The sequence below is a fragment of the Mchenga conophoros genome, linkage group LG14 (assembly GCF_057382185.1).
Source record: "Mchenga conophoros isolate Kocher_MC1m ecotype Shallow Benthic linkage group LG14, M_conophoros_male_GT1.1, whole genome shotgun sequence".
NCBI lineage: Eukaryota > Metazoa > Chordata > Actinopteri > Cichliformes > Cichlidae > Mchenga > Mchenga conophoros.
In genome coordinates, this window is record NC_140539.1 from 38,774,061 (window position 1) to 38,793,120 (window position 19,060).

General features: G+C 44.5%; 1 protein-coding gene across 1 annotated transcript in view; it reads right to left on the reverse strand.

The window, feature by feature from the left end:
- Window positions 1–15,130, reverse strand: part of LOC146560364 (uncharacterized) — a 34,407-nt gene extending 19,277 nt beyond the window's left edge. Inside the window, exon 1 of the mRNA XM_085244438.1 lies at window positions 14,950–15,130. The gene's annotated coding sequence lies outside the window, so the exon portion shown is untranslated. The remainder of the gene's footprint in view (window positions 1–14,949) is intronic.
- Between the last annotated feature and the right edge of the window lie 3,930 nt (window positions 15,131–19,060).

The following is a 19,060-nucleotide window of genomic DNA, read 5'->3' on the forward strand; positions in this document are numbered from 1 at the left end:
CTGAACAAACGTGCCATCTTCAGTTTCCCTCGTTATGCAGCAGCCTGGTGTGTAACAGACTCACAGCACGAGGCTGAAACCATTTCCTGCAACCAACCGAGGACAAGCTCATTACATATTCATTATATTTATACATTATATTTATGCTTGAGAGAAGAGCTCGAGACAAAAGGATTACTTATTATTTGAAACATCAATATGAACACGAGACATGACAGGAAATAAGAACAGAACAGGTCCACTTTAACCCCAGTTTCCTGTCTGTGTGCTAAGCTCGGCTAACCGTTTGTGGCATTCGTTTCATGGACATCTAAACATATTTGCTTATTGCCGAGAACGATGAGTGCACTTCCCCCGAACTGCTGAACCAGTCCTTCAAATGTGGACAGAGCGCAGAGCCCAGGACAACAGCAGGCAGGTGTCTGGAAATTTTCCATGAGAGGGAAAAATTTGAATATGAGATACACCCACCCAGCTGAATTACAGGAAGAACTGCTCAAACATTAGAGTCACAACACACACACACACACACACACACACACACACAATAAGTCTACTACCTGACATACTGATGACATCACTTATGATGTCAATCACCAGCAGGAACAGGGAGGCAAAAAATAAATCAATAAAAATCTTGTGATCGTATTGGACGAGAATACAAGCAGTGAAGTCTGATTGGCTGTAATGATTGATGCTTCGTCATCCAATATGATTCCCCGACAGCTGTGCGTGTCTGTGCGCACGTGCACGTCTTCCATGACTTTGACGCCGGTAACACCTGTCTGCAGGGACAAACAGCCGGGCTGAGGCTCAGCAGGGCGTAAAACCAGCTGTCCTTATTCTCCTCTCTTTTTCAGCTGGATCCAGAAATCCACCTCTTCTGCCTTTATTTCATTTTATTGGCCCACTTTTCATCATTATAACACCTGAACTTGCATTTTCAGACATTACCAGCCTCTAGCAGAATCTAATTTCATCAGATAGGAAACAACATCAGGGCAATCTGTTGCAGAAAGAGAGCAATGTTCGCTCCCGGAGCAGAGAAATCTGTAACCAATCAGTTTGGGGAGATCTGGATTCATTTAAACTTTTATTAACCATGAAATCTGACTCTTGGGACATTTAGGAGCTCTGTGGGGGTTACTACACGATGTTTGCCCTTTCAGCTAAAATCTTTCCTTTTCCTCATCCCTTCCATGACGAGTGAGCTTTAATAGGGCTTGTTTAATGTCATGTGACTGACTGATGGACCCGTCCTCCCTTCATTCAAAGGAGAATAAAAGAAGTTGACAGTGTGAACCCACAAGCGTCTTGCTGTGTGTCGTTTTCTGGCACCGTTCTCACTTTCACACACCCCGATTAGGTTAATGCAGTGGTTAAAAATGTCTTTGTTCACATCATTTTCTTTCTGAGGAAGTGAAACTGAATTAAAATCTTTCACAAACCAGACCTGGCAGAAACAGCAGCCATATTATTGGCCAGATATTTGCATTAAAAAGGTCCAACAGCACAAACGTGGTACAAAGGTCCAGTTCAGGGACTCCAGGTAGCTGAGGCGACACCTAGCTGACAGCTAGCAGCTACAGCCGCCTCTGTCTCCATCCGTCAAACAGGCCACGCCCCAATGATGCAAACTTGATGCCTTAATAGAATTTAACCAGAGTTACACAGTTATTACGAAGTATTAAACTATTCATAGAAAGCTCATCAGTAGCCGCCTGTAAACATGTTTATTCTCCCCTTGAAGGGCGCCAGGATGTAATCAGCTGACTGCATTTTTGGTGGAAACCAGGTCAAGGTCATTAGGTGACACCAAATGTGAAAACCAGTAAATGGATCATCTTCAGGTTTAACCTTCGTTGTTTGCAGCCAAAGTTAAACTTAAAATAAAAATCTATCAGTAAATACAGTTTCTTGAATATCGAGTGAAAAGGCAGGCAGAGAGCTGTGCAGCACACTTCATTTTTTCAACACTACGCCATATGATGTCACAATGACATCACAGGCTGACACCACATACTGACACACAAAAAATAAAAAATAAAACACCAGTTGTAGTTTTACCTTTGACCTTCTGGTGTTTCTGCTGTACAGTTTTAACATCGAGCCTGATGTGAATGACTCGCTGCTGGAGCCTCGAGTGGACATCAGAGGAACTGCAGTTTTTCAGAGTACTCTTTAGTTTGCACTGCGAGTCAAATAATCTTCATCTTATAACCTCAGTTTACCTGAAACGGACTGTTTTAGCTCCTCCCCCTTTAAACCCCTTCCGATTTGCTGCCCCTGCATCTGCAAGAGTAGGAAACACCGATGGTCTGAGAGCAGCCACTGACCATTACTGGAAGTTTTTAACTTTAACGTTGAACGTGAACGCCCACGGATGGAGCAGGAGATGTACCACGAGACGTAAGGAGAAGCAGAACCCACTTTATTTCCATGTTCCTGAAACACAGGATGATTGTGGTCGCACTGCTTCTGAATAATGCTTCATTTACATCATCTTATTAAAGTTGTGTTTTTTTTAAGGTTAACTACTCTGACAACCCGACCAGAGTCGAGGGAGAGGATGGCGTTATCAGATCTTCCTCTGAGCTACAATTTTAATTGAGCGAATTAAGAAAATCCAGTTTCAGGAACCTTTATCTCCCTTTCTGCCGTTTCCAGCAAGCTTCTCTCTGTCCCTGCTCTTTAAGGTCAGACAGCACGCAGTAGTGGATCTTATCCGCTAACTTTTCTAACCCTGTTGGCAGATCTTCTGTTGGATACCAGCAGATTTCTCTTAGATTACGTAAGATTTTATTCACCGTGCCATTCTGTTCTGTCTGCATGAAACCACAAGCAGGCAGACGGAGCAGCGTGAGGGAACGAGGGGAGGCAGCTCATCACTACTATTAAGACCCGTCCCTGCTGGGATGAGGAGGCTATCACCTCTGCTGTAAACCGCGCTGCAGCAGAGATAGGAAATGAATTCGAGTTATTAAGATTAAGGAAATGGCTCTGGTTGAGGCTGATATTGATATCGAACTGAGGGAGAGATTAAGATGAAGAGGAGGAGGAGAGGGGAAGAGGCGATTCTGCTTCCTCTGTGCCCTGAACCACACTTTATTATAGCAAGATAAAGGGGCGGGGCTTAACTTCTACATAGCTTTATTAGCACGGCACTCTGAGGTGGTTTTATCCAATTAGATGTGCAGAATGTGCAGCTGTGAAGGTGACAGGAGGCGAGTTTACAGCTTCAGAGCAGGATGACACTCCCACAGTGCCCCACACTGTCCTGAGACTACAGAGCAGAGCACCACCAATACGCAGGATGTGTCTGAGGTAGAAGGGGCTTGCATGCAGCCGGATTTACACTTTAACTGTGTGGCATTCCCTAAAAAAAAAAAAAAAAAAAGTTAAACACGTTTCTAGAATATATAATAAGAATTGGCAGAATTAGCAGACAGGCCACAAACAGAGGGGTCTGCGGGGGCCTTCCTCCAAGAGGGCCATAGCTGCTAGCTGTCTGATGGGCTTCACTGAACTGGACCTCTGGACTGCGTTTGTGATGTTGGAGCCTTTTTAATGACATTATCTGACCAGTAATATGGCTGCTGTGAGGTTACTGTACTAAGATACCATCCAAGAAGGCGGAGCTACAGATTTGATGAAATTCTGGGATTTCGTGCAGATGTTGGTCAGCTGTGATTAGCACGTATCTGTGGGTATAGCTGAACACTCCAAAAATCATCTGATCACTGTGTCTCAGTCTTTTTAAACAATGTTGAGCTCACGCAGTGATGGATAATTCATAACGACCACCGCTCCAGACGTTTGTTTTTACGCGTTTGCCCCTGAACGCAGCGGCTTCGTTGGAAAATTGGATTTTATTCACGTCAAAAGCTCCAAATACAGAAACAAATTCATGCGGGGTTTTCAAATCTAACCCACTTGTATCCTGTGCAATTATATCATTAAAGAATAAAGTGCAGCTCAGCTTTTTAAAGTTAACTGCATTACCTAGAAACGCAGCCCTGAAATGCATCACTCGCTGAAGCTTCGGCGGCGGGGAGAAGAGACGAATGGCTCCTATTAGAGCTCGGCCGCTTTAGAGGGAAAGCGATATTCAGCTGAGGAGATGATGAAGGTGAGAGGAAATCAGGACTATTAGAACCAAGACTGATTAAAATAACGTCTGTGTCCTGAGACAAAGTTAAACATCCCCCCTGCTCCTCAGCAGAGAACACAAGCACCTCAAACCTGAGCTTCTGTGGCCTCTCGGCGACCACATTGAGCATCGTTTGTTGTATCGACAGTTTTACATCATCTCAGCAGGAAATCGCCGATTCAGAAACATGTCTGAGAACAGCCGGGCTAGACCCGAAAGCAGCTTTGCATGAGTCACAGCTCAAAATAATCCTTCTTTATCTTATAAAGAAGAGCCTCAGTTGATCGTCTGACACAAGCTGGTTTAGCCCTTTCCCCGTAAGGCCTTTCAACATTATCCACTTTGGCAAAACACTGAAATGACTAAACACAGGCATTCATGAATATTTCAATCCTTTAAAGTCTGTGTTCACACCATTATTAACAAAGATCTATTAGGGCAGGGGTGGAGAACTCCAGGCCTCGAGGGCCGGTGTCCTGCAGGTGTTAGATCTCACCCTGGGTCAGCACACCCGAATCAGATCATTACCAGGCCTCTGGAGAACTTCAAGACATGTTGAGGAGGTCATTTAAATGAGCTGTGTTGGACACATCTAAGACCTGCAGGACACCGGCCCTCGAGGCCTGGAGTTCCCCTACACCTGTATTAGGGCCACTGAGGGTTGAAGAAAAATTCAATAATTTCTTTTAAAATTCCTGTTAAAGTTGGAAAAAGTGGTGAAACTGGATTTTTATTAATTAAAGACTTAAGTTGAATTTAAAAAGGAAATAAATTTCCAATAAGCTCAGTATAGCAGGCGACAAACTACGAGCTCGGCTTTGTTAGACCGCGTTGAAAAGTGTTTGCGGTGTCGTGCTGCAGTTTGCTGAAAGAAGATTGTTTATAAATCGAGTTATTACTCAGACGACATTTTCTGGTTTGGGCTTTTCAGTCACCTTACACGAGACGAGCGTCCACTCTGACCTCAGGAGCACTTTGGTCGATCTGCTCATCAAACATAAAAATTAGGAGACACCAAGTCTCAATTACATACTGATAAAAATAAAAAAATAAAAAAAGAGAATAATGACCCAGGAATCACTGTAAGCAGAAGGCCTCTGCTTAGTTTTTACAAGGCTGCCAATCAGAGGAAAGAAGAATTTAAAGGGGGAGGAGCTAAAAAGGGCTCCATTCAGATATTTTCTGGACTGAGGGGTTTCCTCGAGGCCCAGTAAGACAAAGATGAAGCCTTTTATTTGTCACATGCAAAGTTTACACCTGCAGTGAACCCCCAACCCCCGCAGAGCTACTCCAGACGACTCCAATAATAAACACATGGAGTTTGCAATGAGCAGATCTGCATATATAAATGTAATAAACTATAAACAGGAAGGAACTTGCTGCTGATTTTGTGTTTTTTGTGATGTTCCTAAATTTCATACACTAGGAAAAAAAAAAAAAAAAAAAAAAAACACTAACTTGATATAGACACTCATGTTTTTCACAGGCATGGGTAAAATTAGTCTCTTTTCCTATTGTCACCTTTTTCTCCGCCTAACTCACTTTTGCCTCCTCCTCCTCCCCCTCTTCGTCCCCTGGAGTCACTGCATTGTCTGTTCTGGACAAAGGCAGGCAGGCTGGGAACAAGCAGCCTTTGTGTCGCCCTCGCAGAGAAGAGACAGATTACGTAGAAGTAGACGAGGATGCGAGATGATGGAAAGTGAGACTGTGAGAATAGGTGGAAGGTGTAGAGTTTACCGATCATCTCCAAAATAACTGACCGAGAAAATACAGTCAGAGCCACGTGGGACAAAACACTGATGTGTTGTGGGTTTCTGGACAGCTAACAACGGGCTCATCTTTGTGACTCTCAGCAAACAAAGTGCATTTGTTATTGGCTCTTTGGCAGCAGATTAATCTCATTTAAAGCCGTCTGAGTCAAAACAAACTTCAGTGTGTGGGTTTGTGGTTATGCAGCGCTGACGTGTTATCCAAATATTCAAATCAAGCTCCTCTGAAAAGCTTTCGCACCAGAGGAAGTGATGGGCAGAGCCCAAGAAGGAAGCTGTTGTTCCTCTAATGTCCACACGAGGCTCCAGCAGCGAGTCAAACAGTCCCGCGTTAAAATGTCCGACTTTACAGCAGAAATAAACACGTTTACAGCCTGATACGAACACAGCTGTGCAGGGGATCATTTATTTTATGACTCATCGAGTTGGACACTACTGAGGATAAAACGCCAACGCCAGATAAAAGCCTGAACTGGTCCTCTGGACTGTTTGTGATGCTGGAGCAGCTTTAATAAAACTACCTGACAAATAATACACCTGCTGTTCATCAAGAAGAATCAAAGGTGCAGTCCTCAGACCTGGGAGCTACATTTGGCTTTACTGAGTCTGACTCATCGTGTTTTGTTATTATTGTACAGAAACTTGTCCCGAGGCTCGGGCGCCGTCTTAGGAGCTCAACTGCAGTTCAACAGGAGCCAGAGGATTACAGAGCGAGGCCTGCAGAATGGAAACGGCTTCAATGTCACGGTTTCTGTTCGACACCTTCACATGCACCCGGGTTCGTCCTGCTGTGGCAGCAACACTGTTTAAATGGATGGTAAAGTAATTCAGATGGAAGGTAATACGAGCCTCTGCTCCTGCTGAAGCAGGAAAACGCCGCTTCAGTGAAACGCGAGATGGTTTCGTCCTCCGTTTGCCAAATTTAAGAAGGAGAAAAAACAAAAGTGCACATCACAAAGCTAAGAGCAAGAGCTCTTCTCTGGAGATTTGCTTAATTTAAAGTTTTAAATTTCTCCCCGTTTTTTCCCTCTCATGTTCTCAACCCAGATTGTGGCCGAAGCTGTTAACAACAGATCAAAGTCTTCAGATAAACTTTCAAGAAACACATTTTGGGCTCACACTGAGCACTGACAGCTTCCAGAGACCATTTCAAGCTTTACTTTGTGACTCCGCTGAATCTTGAATGTTTTAAGAAATGAACAGAGCTCCTCAGGAGGAAACTCAAAGCAAACAGATGTTTCCGTGAGCACGACTGTGGTGAACGTGCAGTGATGCAGAGACACGTGGGTTTGAAGAAAAATAAAAATCCAGTTTATAAGAGCTTTAAGTCTCAATCACTTTAATTCTAGTTTTGACTGCCAGACAGAGCAAATGTACGACTTAAAACCTTCTTCAGAGCTTTTTTGTGTAATTTTCAAACTGTTCAGACAAAAGCAGATAATGGAGTTTAAAACAACCAAAATGTTTTATATTAAATGTGGAGCGACTCGTATGGATTTAAAGTCTTTAAGAGAAAGAAAATTCAGCCCCACAAATACAAAAAGGATGCACTCGCCTGCTGTGAAGGACGGAAACAATGATCCTTTTAAATGAAATTTGCCGAATACTGACGAGTTCGATTCCTCTTAGAAACTGCACAAAGCCAGAAGAACAGCAGGCAGCGTGGGCATCAGCAGCCACCCATGGCCCGTTCAAACAGGAATTGGACCACCCAGGCCTCCACTGGCGGCTCTGGTCCTGGAGGCCTCTTAGGTGACGGTGTTGTGGCGTGTCCTACCAGGAGAAGAGCCCACGACTGCGAGACTGTGTCTCGGGAATGTCTCGTTTAGACGCATTTGATCCAACCCGAGTGACTCATGTGGATAGAAGACTAGAAAGAACCATGAAGTAAAACTTGTGGTCTGTTCAGTCCAATCATCAGACCAATGACATCTCCATTATAGTCTTCTGCAAGGCTTAATTAAAAGGAAGCCCCTCCCCTCCACATCCACACACAAACTCTTCTTCCTGCAGATTTCGCTCTGTGGAGGCCACAGGAGGCTGAAAGGCACATTTCTTAGTGATCATTTTGGCCGGTTCTTAAAAATTAACGAGGCTCTGACATGTTGATTTTACAAACCAGCATCTAACACCTTTAATGGAGCACAGAGGCCAGCGGAGCCGCGATAAACACACGTTTATAAATCAAGATAATTACATTTGCCCCGGAGAGCGTCTCAGTCGAGGCCAGCGCGTCGTTAGCGTCCTGCTTTTATTTGGCACTCTGACGCCAGCTGCTGTACTGCAAAGACACCGAGGCGTCATTTCTCACACCGTGGCATTAAAACAGAACGACTCGAACCCCAGATTATTTTTCCTAAAATGCAAAAACAGCAGTCTCAGTTTTCTCAGAGCACATCGGACAGATGTGAGTTCATAACTCAGGCTCAGTGATTATGTCCCGTTTGGTTTCAGGACAGAAAAAAGGACTTTCTAAAGGTGTCGGAGGACTCTCTTTTTACTGCATAGATCTTTATCTCGTGACCCAAATACACCAATGCCGCTCTGGAGATTTGAATGTTAAACCAACTCATCTGGAAGTGGTGTCACGAGGCGGCGGATTGCGATGAATTAAAGGCAGAGGAAGGAGCGAGCGTTTGAGACGAGAGGATCACAGAGCGGAGTAGCGTCTTTCCACACGTGAACCTAAAAACGACCGTTGTTACTGCCATGTTATCTGCAGGCAGCAGGTCTCTACATGTCTCATTATAATACTTTTTATACACATCAGGAGACTTCTGGATCAGACTTTTACGACCCCGTGACCTTTCTTCAAACTTCACCTTCATAATGAAGAGATCAGGTGTCTCTAAATGGCTTTTCTATGAGGTGTAAGACTGCATGTCAGTATTTCCCAGTAAAGGCGTAAAGAGAGATGAGCTAAAACATCTTGTTTCAGGCAGAGGATGGACTAAGTGGCTGCACGAAGGCCCAGGTAAGATGAATGAGGATCAATGTGAACTCTGAATCATGCCAAGCTACTCTAATGTCAAACATCTGGCTGTAAACTTGCATTACAGTCTCTTTAAGCAGGTCATGGAACTCTGGAGGCCGAGTGCATAAGCACAGGTGTTGACACCTTAAATCCAGCTTTCCAAGGTGTGTGTAACACTTTTATTTGGCTGTACTTCAACCCCAAAAGCTTTTTCCAAGCAGCACACATTTAAACTGATAGTTAAAGAAGGCAATAAAGTTTTTAAGCAGTTCTTAAATACAAACGTTTTACTTCAACTATTAGATTGTGCTCAGCTTTCTGGTTTCCAATATACCAACTATTAAATCAGCTTTGCAAACATCCTGATTAAACTATTTATTCAAAGAGGCTTCTGTGTTTGCACAGCAGGGAAACAGCAGTTACAATAAATAAAAGTCTGGACCTGGCTCGACTTTTGATGCAACCTCATCCGGTAACGTGGAGCACCGAGGCTCGCACACACATCCCTCCAGGCGGCACTTAGCTGCAGATGCACTGCTGTTATTCAGGCATTTGCCTCACTGAACTATCAGTGCAATTTTCAGCCACATCCTGACAGTAAACACTGCAAAGGAAGCTCGTGTGGGTCTGCAGGCTGCCCGAGTGTGTTTGTGTGAGAGGGCTGCAGGTAACAGCAGCCATAAAGCTGAAGGAAACAGGCTGTTTAATGGTGTAAAAACATTATGTGTTGTTATGGCCATCAGAGGGGACATTAGCCTGCAGATGTTAGCTAGCTGAGAGTCAGAGCAGCCCGCCGCCTCGGGGTGGGCGGAGCCTTGGGACACTGTGAAGATCATCTGAGTCATAATGAATCCCAGCAGCCTCGGCTGCTCTAATGAAACACATTAGAAAACGCTCATCAACTCGGAGCCTGCTCCGCTTACCCTTCCTGTGGTTTTCCTCTCCTTCAGGTTCAGTATTTTGGCTTTTCCTAAGCAGGTTGATCTCAGGGCTCAAAGAAATGCACCGACTGTTCCAGACAGCAAACATCGGTAATCAGCATCATCATCCACACACATTTCTTCCAAACAAAACACTCGACTCGAAGACTCAGAAGTGTTTGTTTGGAGCTGAAACCATGAGATGATTGTTTGGTGAATGATTTCATAAAGACAAATCTGCTGTTTGCTGCAGCTTCACAAAGAGGAAAAATGCTGCTTTTTGTCTTAAATATCAAAGTGACTCCCTCCTCTTAAATCCAGACCTCTGGATTAAAATGACAGAGCAGCTCTGCAGCAGTAAGAAGTCACTCGGGGCGTTTTCACGCCTGTAGGTCATTTACTCTGAGTTTGCAAACTTTTCTCGTGATTTGAGAAAAATTCAAGAAAACTCCAAGCGAACCAAAATGTCACTGAAACCACGTGACAATGTTCAGTCTGCTTATTGGCCAGATGTGTCTGGGGCGGAGCAACAAAAGTAAATACAGGAAGAAGATACTGTGTTCTGGAGAATTCACGTCAGCTTCACAGCTAGCTGCTAGCTCGTACAGACCGTTACACGTCTATAGTACTTCGTCCAACAAAGCCACTCTCCTCTGCAAGTCCACGTTTCAGCCGTACCTCTTTAACTTTGTCTCCAAACCACTCAACCTGAGCTTCATCTCTGCCCCCTCCAGCTCAGCCTCCAGCACCTCAGACACTACCCACCATATCGTCTTTGTTTCGTCTTCACCCACTCCACCCTGCCTGGAATCTCTTCACCTCTCACGTGCATTGTTAATCCAGGTATTTAAACTCGTCTTCCTTCACTATCACACTGCACGTCTCCATCTCACTCACACGTGTTCCATCTTGGGTCTTCTCACTTCCATTCTTCTCTCCAAAGCATTCCTTCACTTCTCCAGGCTCTTTCCCACCTGCTCCCCACTCTCACTACGGCTCGCCAGCTCCACAGACACTCCTGCCTGACCCCATCTGTCAGTCTGTCACCACTGCAAACAAGAAGGGGATCAGAGCAGATCCCTGATGTAGTCCCACCACGAATCCATCTGTCACTCCTCCTGCACACATCACCACTGTCCTCGTACCTGTCCCGCACCAGCCTTGCACATTTCTCTGCCACACCTGACTCATGCAGGAAGTCAGGTGTGGCCTTTAATAGAACAGCGGTGTAAATAAAAAAGGTCTTCTAAAATGACCTGCCAGGTCTTTGGCCCATGTTTAGTACAAAAAAGTACTTCAGTAGAACTGCGGTCAACACAGCCCAGACCCAGCAAACATCTCAGCACTGACCAGCTGCCGTCTGACTCCTCTCACAGGTTTTTATTCAGAATGATGTTGGAGGTGAGAGACAGCAGCTTCGTTTCAAATGTGCTTGCTGGGACGTTTTTGGAGATAAAGTCAAAAATGTCTCTTCAAATTCTGCTGACAGTCACATTTGCAAGCTTTCAAAATTATCTTAAATACAAGAAGTTTCCTTTAAAGATCAAATAACTTCACTTTTAAATTTCAAAGCGACAAACACTGGAGCTTCAGGGTCAGGCGGATCTCTCCAGTAACTCCATCAGGTCCAATCACCGTTGAACACCTCAGGCTAAAGTGAAACTGTAGACAGTCATGTGATCTGTCACACAATTAAAAGCTGCAGGTGACCTCACCTGTGCTCTGCGACACAGTCACCTTCCCCTCAGAGTTCATACTGGAGCCAACAGAGTACATTTAACAGCTAATTTAAGCCTGCACGGTCAGATCTAGCTCCTCATCTAATAAGGTGAGGGATTGGTTAGTTATCCACAGTGACATCAATGACATCGTACATGGGACAGCCGTATAACGCAAGTCTGCAGCCATCAGGTTTAAACTACAGAAAGACGAGAAAAGCCGACAGTCTGAATGTTCCTCTGACAAACATCCAGATCAGCCAGAGCTCTTCAGTAAGAATCAGCGGCACTAACATGTGACCAAAACATACAACCTGAGAATCTTAAACCTGACACAGCTGCACGCGCTCAGGCTCGAGGTTCCATAAGGACGCAGTATCGACCCGATGCCCGCTCTGGCAGCACATTAGCAGAGCAGGTGGCGCCTCACTTCTTCCAGGTATTTGTTTAATGTCGGACTTTAAACCGATCAAATTGACTCAAAGTAATTGCCAAACAGACACCCGGGCATCATCGGAGCCGTGAAGGGTTTAGCTCGTGGTGACGGAGTCTGAGCTCGCAGCTCAGCTGACGCTCGCCAGACTTTACCGAACAGGAAAACCTCAGGTCAAACATTTTTAACTCTGCAAGGTGAAAGAAAACCGTAGCGCACACCTGGAGAACAGCGAATCCTTGTTTTGTGAGCATCCACCAACAATCAGAAAGGGAGAAATTAGTCATGCTGTAGCAGTCACAGTGCTCGGCCTTTGACCCGGAGTTGGTGCTTCGTGCATTTCTTTAGTGTACCGAGTTTAGAGTTCTCTGTTCCTGGTTGAATTAGCGTTTAGTTTATACTTTAGAGTTTCTTGTTCCATCCTCTCGAGTCCCTGATCTCAAGTAAATGTCTTTGTGTTTCGCCGTTTAGTTATCATTTCTTACTTCCTGTTTTATTCTGGTGGTTATTTATCTCTAGAGCAGGGTGAGGAACTCCAGGCCTCGAGGGCCGGTGTCCCTGCAGGTTTTAGATCTCACCCTGGGTCAACACACCCGAATCACATGATTAGTTCATTACCAGGCCTCTGGAGAACTTCAAGACATGTTGAGGAGGTCATTTAGTCATTTAAATCAGCTGTGATGGATCAAGGACACATCTAAACCTGCAGGACACCGGCCCTCGAGGCCTGGAGTTGCCCACCCTGCTGTAGTATCATCCAGCAGTGTGTCTGGTTGCTTTTCTGTGCAGTCGTTGGCCTTTGTCAGAGTGTCTGCACGTACAACTTGTGGTTCATTAGTTTGGACTTTGTTTTGTCCCTTGTAAATAAGCAGCTCACCTATTATTGAATCCTGCCTGCTGTCCATGTCTACGATTTGGGCCGTCAACACCCCAGCTGCCGTAAGGCGAGAGGCAGGGTACGCTCTGGACGGGTCACCAGTCTTTTACACGACTTGTTGATTAAACATTTAAACAATGAAATGTTCGAAAACTTAGAAAATAAAGATGCTGTAATCTGACAAAACCTGGAAGAAAAAAAATGAACCAGGCAAAGGAGGAAAACCTAGAAAAGCCAACTTTTAGATCTGAGATGGGTTGAAGTCATCAAGCTGACCCTAAACTCATGTCTAAGACCAGCTGGCACGCTCAGTGTTGAGGCATAATGTCAGGTCTTAAATCCGGACTGCAAGATTAAATCTTTAATCACAAAGCAAACCTCCTTTAACTGATTATTCATTTTGGGTAGATAAACTCTAGTGTTTGCTGCCCTGTGGTGTCAGACGGGCTTTTGTTTGTTCGGTTGGTGGAAAAATTCAGAGACCGACAAACGTGCATCTAATTGTTTCTTAGCTCAGGCGTGGCGGAGGATCAGCCTGCTGTCGGACGCCCACAGTAGGTATGAGTATTTTTCTGCTGTCGCTGGGTGGAGAAGCTGTTCAACCACACATTCCTGCAGCGAACCAGTCAACACAGACCGGAGGAGCCGAGGGTGCGCCTGAACGTACACTTATGTTTGGAGTGGATCAAGACCTGTTGATAATACTTTACTGTGCAAAACATGGGAGAGAGAAGACAACTTATCGAAATTTATAGAAAGCTTAATGTTTGGATTTAAAGCTGGAGTCCAGGGTGCTTTGGTCAGCTAAAGATAACAAGTTCAAAGTGATATAAAACTAGAAAATGTAGTAAATCTTCTGATTTGGGAGGTTTTTAAATCAGTTTGACTTTTTTAGATTAAGAAGATGATAACATTAAACTCATTAATCTGAATATTTTCAGTCATCACGTGTCAGGAGTAACAGTGGTAAGTTCTTTAAGATTGTTTTGCAGTATGTCACAGTGCTGCAGACGCTCGTTTATGGCCCTTTTTAGAGATAGCATGAAAGAGCTGGGGCGGGGGGTTCAAAGTGGCTTCCAAAGGCAGCAGCAACTGAATTCGATCATATTATTGCAATAAAGTAAGCAAATTCATGCTCTTTGTACTTTCAGTGCAACATTTAAATGACAATGTACTTGGTTAATGAATGGTTGGCAGAACAAGAGTAACCATCTATCACAGCGTTTCCATTTTATGTTCTTCCTCCTTTATGTTTGCTCAAACTCATAAAAGCGTGCAGCACAAAAAACTTCCAATAGCCAAACTTTCCTTTGATCTAAAGTCCAGGAAGCGTGAAACAGCCGAGCTAACGGCACCAAAACCTCCAGTTTGGATCCAGTTTTGGTTAAAACGGCGCAGAAACAGACGGTGAGCGGCTGTTCGACATGCTGCTGCGGCCCGACGCTCACAAACTTCTTACCATCCACTAAATATAACATACGTATAGTTCATATGTAATGTTTTTACAAGTTTTAAGGATTTGTAGAGTTTGTTTTCAAAATCCCGTATCAGTGTTGGTTTTGTCCTCAGGTGGTTTGCACAGGTTGGTGTTAGTTTAAGTCAATATTAGGTTAAGTGACGCAAACATGACGGCGCTGCTGGATCATGAAGCGGACTCCGCAGACGCCGCCAATAACAAAGCATTTACTAGATTTAAATTAAGTGCGTGTGAAGCTGAAGTGACCCCAGCAGCATGCGTGATGTCACTGTAACCAAGGCAACAGGACCATTTGCACACCAAACACTCACGCACGCACCTCCGCAAACTCGTGTCGGGAGAGCACACCGGACACCGGATACACCCCCAGCAGCCCTGCATCCAACAACACGCGCGTGCACAAAACCAGTTCTTACGCAGGTATGAATTACACGTCACAGTCTCGCATTAAAACCGCATGTTTCCTGAAAACAACACGAGTTTCGCTGGAAGTGATTACTGAAGTCTGCTCTCACGCGACACACAGCCAGAAACCAACCAGCCAACAAACAGCAGAATAAAAAAAAGCAGCAGCTCAGGCTGTGAGGAGACGCTGTGCAGAGGCCGCAGGTGCGAGTAATGACCGACTCACCTGCGGGTGGATGATCTCCGCTCTGCGACTCTGGGCTTCTGACCGGCTGAGCGATAAGTGAACAAACTCATCAGCAAACACTGAATTATGTTCTTCCAAAGCGGAGCAGAGACTGGAGCGCTGCAGGTAACCCGAACCTTACCTGCTGCAGGTAGTTTATAAGCCACGCCCCCTCCACAGACCTGTCTGCACGCACGCACACAAAAACACCTGCTGCAGGTCACCTGCATCACGCTGCAATAGCTCTTCCTATTTTGGTTTCCTGCGTCCTATTTCTGTGCCAAACCTTCCTCTGATCTGTCCTCGTTCGCCTCCTTACTCAGAAAACCACGACCTTTCACGTCCTCGTGAAGCTTTTGTGCTCTTCGTTCTTTATTTCACTCGTGTTTAGTCTGTCTGAGGATTGCCTCGGTCCACAGGTGTCTGTCAAGGACGCATAGACGTGCTCTGAGTTCGGAATGGGACGTGGCAACGTCAGCCTGGCCTGCTTTCAATTTGTAATCAAACCATAAAGCAATAAAACTCAGAAACCATCTAGCTCACAACTGTAAACACGCAGCTTAATTTTTAATGAGCAGACACACGTTCCAAGGCCTCACATGTGATGATGCAGCATTTATAATCGCAGCGTTAATTATAAACCTTATTCAGGTATTGTTGTGCTCACCTGAGCTGCCAAAGCACCGACACTGAACCGCATTTAGTCTTTAAGCAAAACCTGAAACACATTCACACACAGCAACACGTTTATGATGAAAACAACACAACACTTGTGCTTACGGGCACCTGCTCCTCTCCAGCTCAGCCACAACACTTCACGTGTGTTTTAAAACACAATGTTTAGTTTTTGCACTGTTAGTGGATGAAAAAGTCGACCTTTGAACCCTGGAGAGCTCAGTTCGACTTCCTCACACAGCTGACTGCTACAGACTATTTTAATCTTGCTATTAATTATATAAAGTTAAAGTCAAGCCCTAAAAACTTTGTAAGTTTTAACCAGCAGAAAGCTCAGAAAACATTTGTGTTTTCGGTTCAAAGAGTTTTTTAAAGCCCTGTTTTCTCGGTTGCCGTGGTAACAGATCCCTACTGAAGACAAATCAGCTGTTATTAAAATCCATGAATATTTGTGACTGTGAGGAAAACTCGAGCACAAACACGTGCTGCTTTCTGAAGTGTTGGTTTTATGTTTTGTGGTGTTTGTGTCTCATGAAGCTGCTTCATGATCAGGATTGAAACGTTCCGGGATGGAGACGTGAGCGTCCACCTGAACCAGCAGTTTCACCAGATTTGAGGCTGTTTTCAGATAATTATTCATTTTTCAGTGTTTTGTGTAGTTTAATTATAGCTTTTGGTCTTTTTGTACATAACTGTTGAAATTAAAAACATTCAAAGGCCACAAAAGGAAAAGTGAAGCCCGTGTTGCCGGCCTCGCCTCGTTTCCCGGCGCCGTCCTGACCCCTGTGTGAAAACATGCCCAGGCGGAGGCTTCGTCAGGCAGCCCACACAACACCTTTGTGCGTTTTATGTGCAGAGGGGAAGGTGTTTGTTCAGCACTCGCGCAGTGACAACATCACCATGGAAAAAACTCGCAGTCCTTTATGAACTGATGTTTTCTTTCCTTTCTTTTGTCCGTGTGATATACGTCTTCATGTCACTCTCTGAGTTTGCACAGTAACTACAGTCGTAATGAGCTGCCTGCACATACGGCCGTTTCCTCAGCAGTGAGGACAAAAAAAGGCAGACATTTCAAAACCTGACAAAAAAAATGTCTTTATATTTGCAAGATAATGTTTTGGTGCCAGTGTTCAGATAGAAGGAAATGTGAGATGTTGAGATGAACAAAAATGTGCTTATTTTAAAACTTTCTTCTTGTATATTTTCTTCTTTTTTTTGCTGTTTTCTTTCCTAAAACTGACCCAGATATCCATCGTGCATCTGAGCCAGCCTGAAACGAGCCTGGTGTAAGTCCAGAAAACCATTATGAGTGACCGTGGAGGCCCTTACATTGTAAATGAAACACATCTGACAGCTAACAGAGCCTGCATGTGACGTACCTCAGACTGTGCTCTTCGAGTCTCTGCAGGCTGATGTCACAGCGCTCTGTGAAACAGTCACGACCTTCAAACATCTGATTCGTGTTTCTGAAAGCAAATTTTCATCTCTCTGGTCTCACATGTTCATAATTCGTGTCAGTGTATACAAGATGAACATTTTCTACTTGTAAAGAGCTGAAAAGTCCACATTTGAAGGTTGAAGGTGTGGGTGATGGAGATGAGATGTGATGTTCATGTCTAAGAAGACAGATTACCGTTAGGTGACCATGTCATGTGAGGCTTTGATATCAGGCTGGAGAGATGAGTTAGCATCATGGATCGTGTTAACTGCTGGTTTGGCAAGCTAACAAACTATTTCCTGTCTGATTTTGTTATCAGTGAGATTACAAAGGGAGATACAGTTAGCCGTGCAAAAGTCTTGAGTCAAACCTTCCAAGGAGCCAAATGTCTGGTAATGTCTTAAAGCAGCGGTCTCCAACCTTTTTTGCGCCACGGACCGGTTTATGCCCGACAATATTTTCACGGACCGGCCTTTAAGATAAATACAACAAAATAAAACTAGTACTGGTATCGAAAAAAAGAAGATTTATTCACAACACACGTGGAAACTCACGGACCGGTACTGGTCTGAGACCCGGGGGTTGGGGACCGCTGTCTTAAAGTGCTCCTGAGCAACAGTTTTCCTTCTGGAGACCTGTCAGAGTTTTCCTTTGGACACCAGCTGCTTTTTCACAGGAACGATAACGCAGACGTATGAATCGTTCAAGCATGAAGGGCTCCCAACGAACAACGTTGTCTAAACATCGCAGAGGACTGAGCAAAGAACCAGGTCTAAAAAGTATCTTTAGACACCTTGTTACCAGCAGCCTGTCACACAACACATTTTTGAACAATTTCTTTAGTTGAATCTATAAAAAATCTCAAAGAAAACACAGTTTGACAGCATGAAAGAATATTTCTGCGCAAACAAAAGAGCTGTTAGAAATTCTGAGGAAGCTGGGCAAAAGAAGTGTAACGTCTAAAAAACTGTCTGCAACAAATGAACAGCGTCTGAAAGAAACAGGAAAACAATCCAGCAAAGAGCTGAGACGAGAGCAGAGAGACGATCGGGACCTTCGGCTGATCGTCTGCTGTTCTCTGGAGTCTCAGCAGAAATGGTCTCAGTGAAGGACGGCTGTCAGGAAGCCGTGCTTAACGAAGAGAGAGGTATGAAACTGGACTGAAGACCAGAGGAACCGGTCTGATGGAGAGATGGACCCACGGTCAGGAGGAGGTCAGCAGTCGGAGTCTGCAGCCATCTGTGAACACGCTGGAGGCTCTGCCATGTTTGGCTTTTTAATCGGTGATGTTGGAGATCCTTCGAAACTGCTGGAATTACGAACGCAGACGACACCATCAGATTTATCTGGAAAGCATCTGACTGATAACAGCGTCACTGTTTTCCTTTTCTTTCTTTTTTCTTTTGCTTTGTTTTAGTTTATGTTTTCATACATTTCAATAAACATATTGTCTGTAATATAAAGAGAAGGGGGGTGGCGTGAGACTTGCCCAACACTGCATTCACTTTTCATTTGTAACGTAGCATCTCTGGACCATAACGTGAACGACATGTTGGATGATTAACCATCCATGATCATCATCGTCCAAAATCACAGATTTATAACACAGAGCTGAATCTGACAGCTGAAGTTTATCTGTTGTGGGGGCAGACAGCAGAACAAAACTGAGCCTCAAAAATACTTTTGAACTTGTGGGGACCAGGATTTTGGTCCCCACAAACATATGAATACATGCTCACATACACACATTAAAAAAACAGGCAGAAGAAATCAAAGTCCTGCCATATTTTGAGGAATTGTAGACACGTGAGGCTCATTTGCATATATGTAAATGAGGGGACACACTCTGGGCCATAGATTAGCGCAATGAGTTTATCGCTATACAATTATGTAAATGAGGCCCGGTGTTGTAGGACAGTTACGTAAGGCGGCGTATTTCAAAGAGAGGTTTAGTAGGAAATTACATAAGATGCTGGTTCTGAGGCTATTTACGGCCAC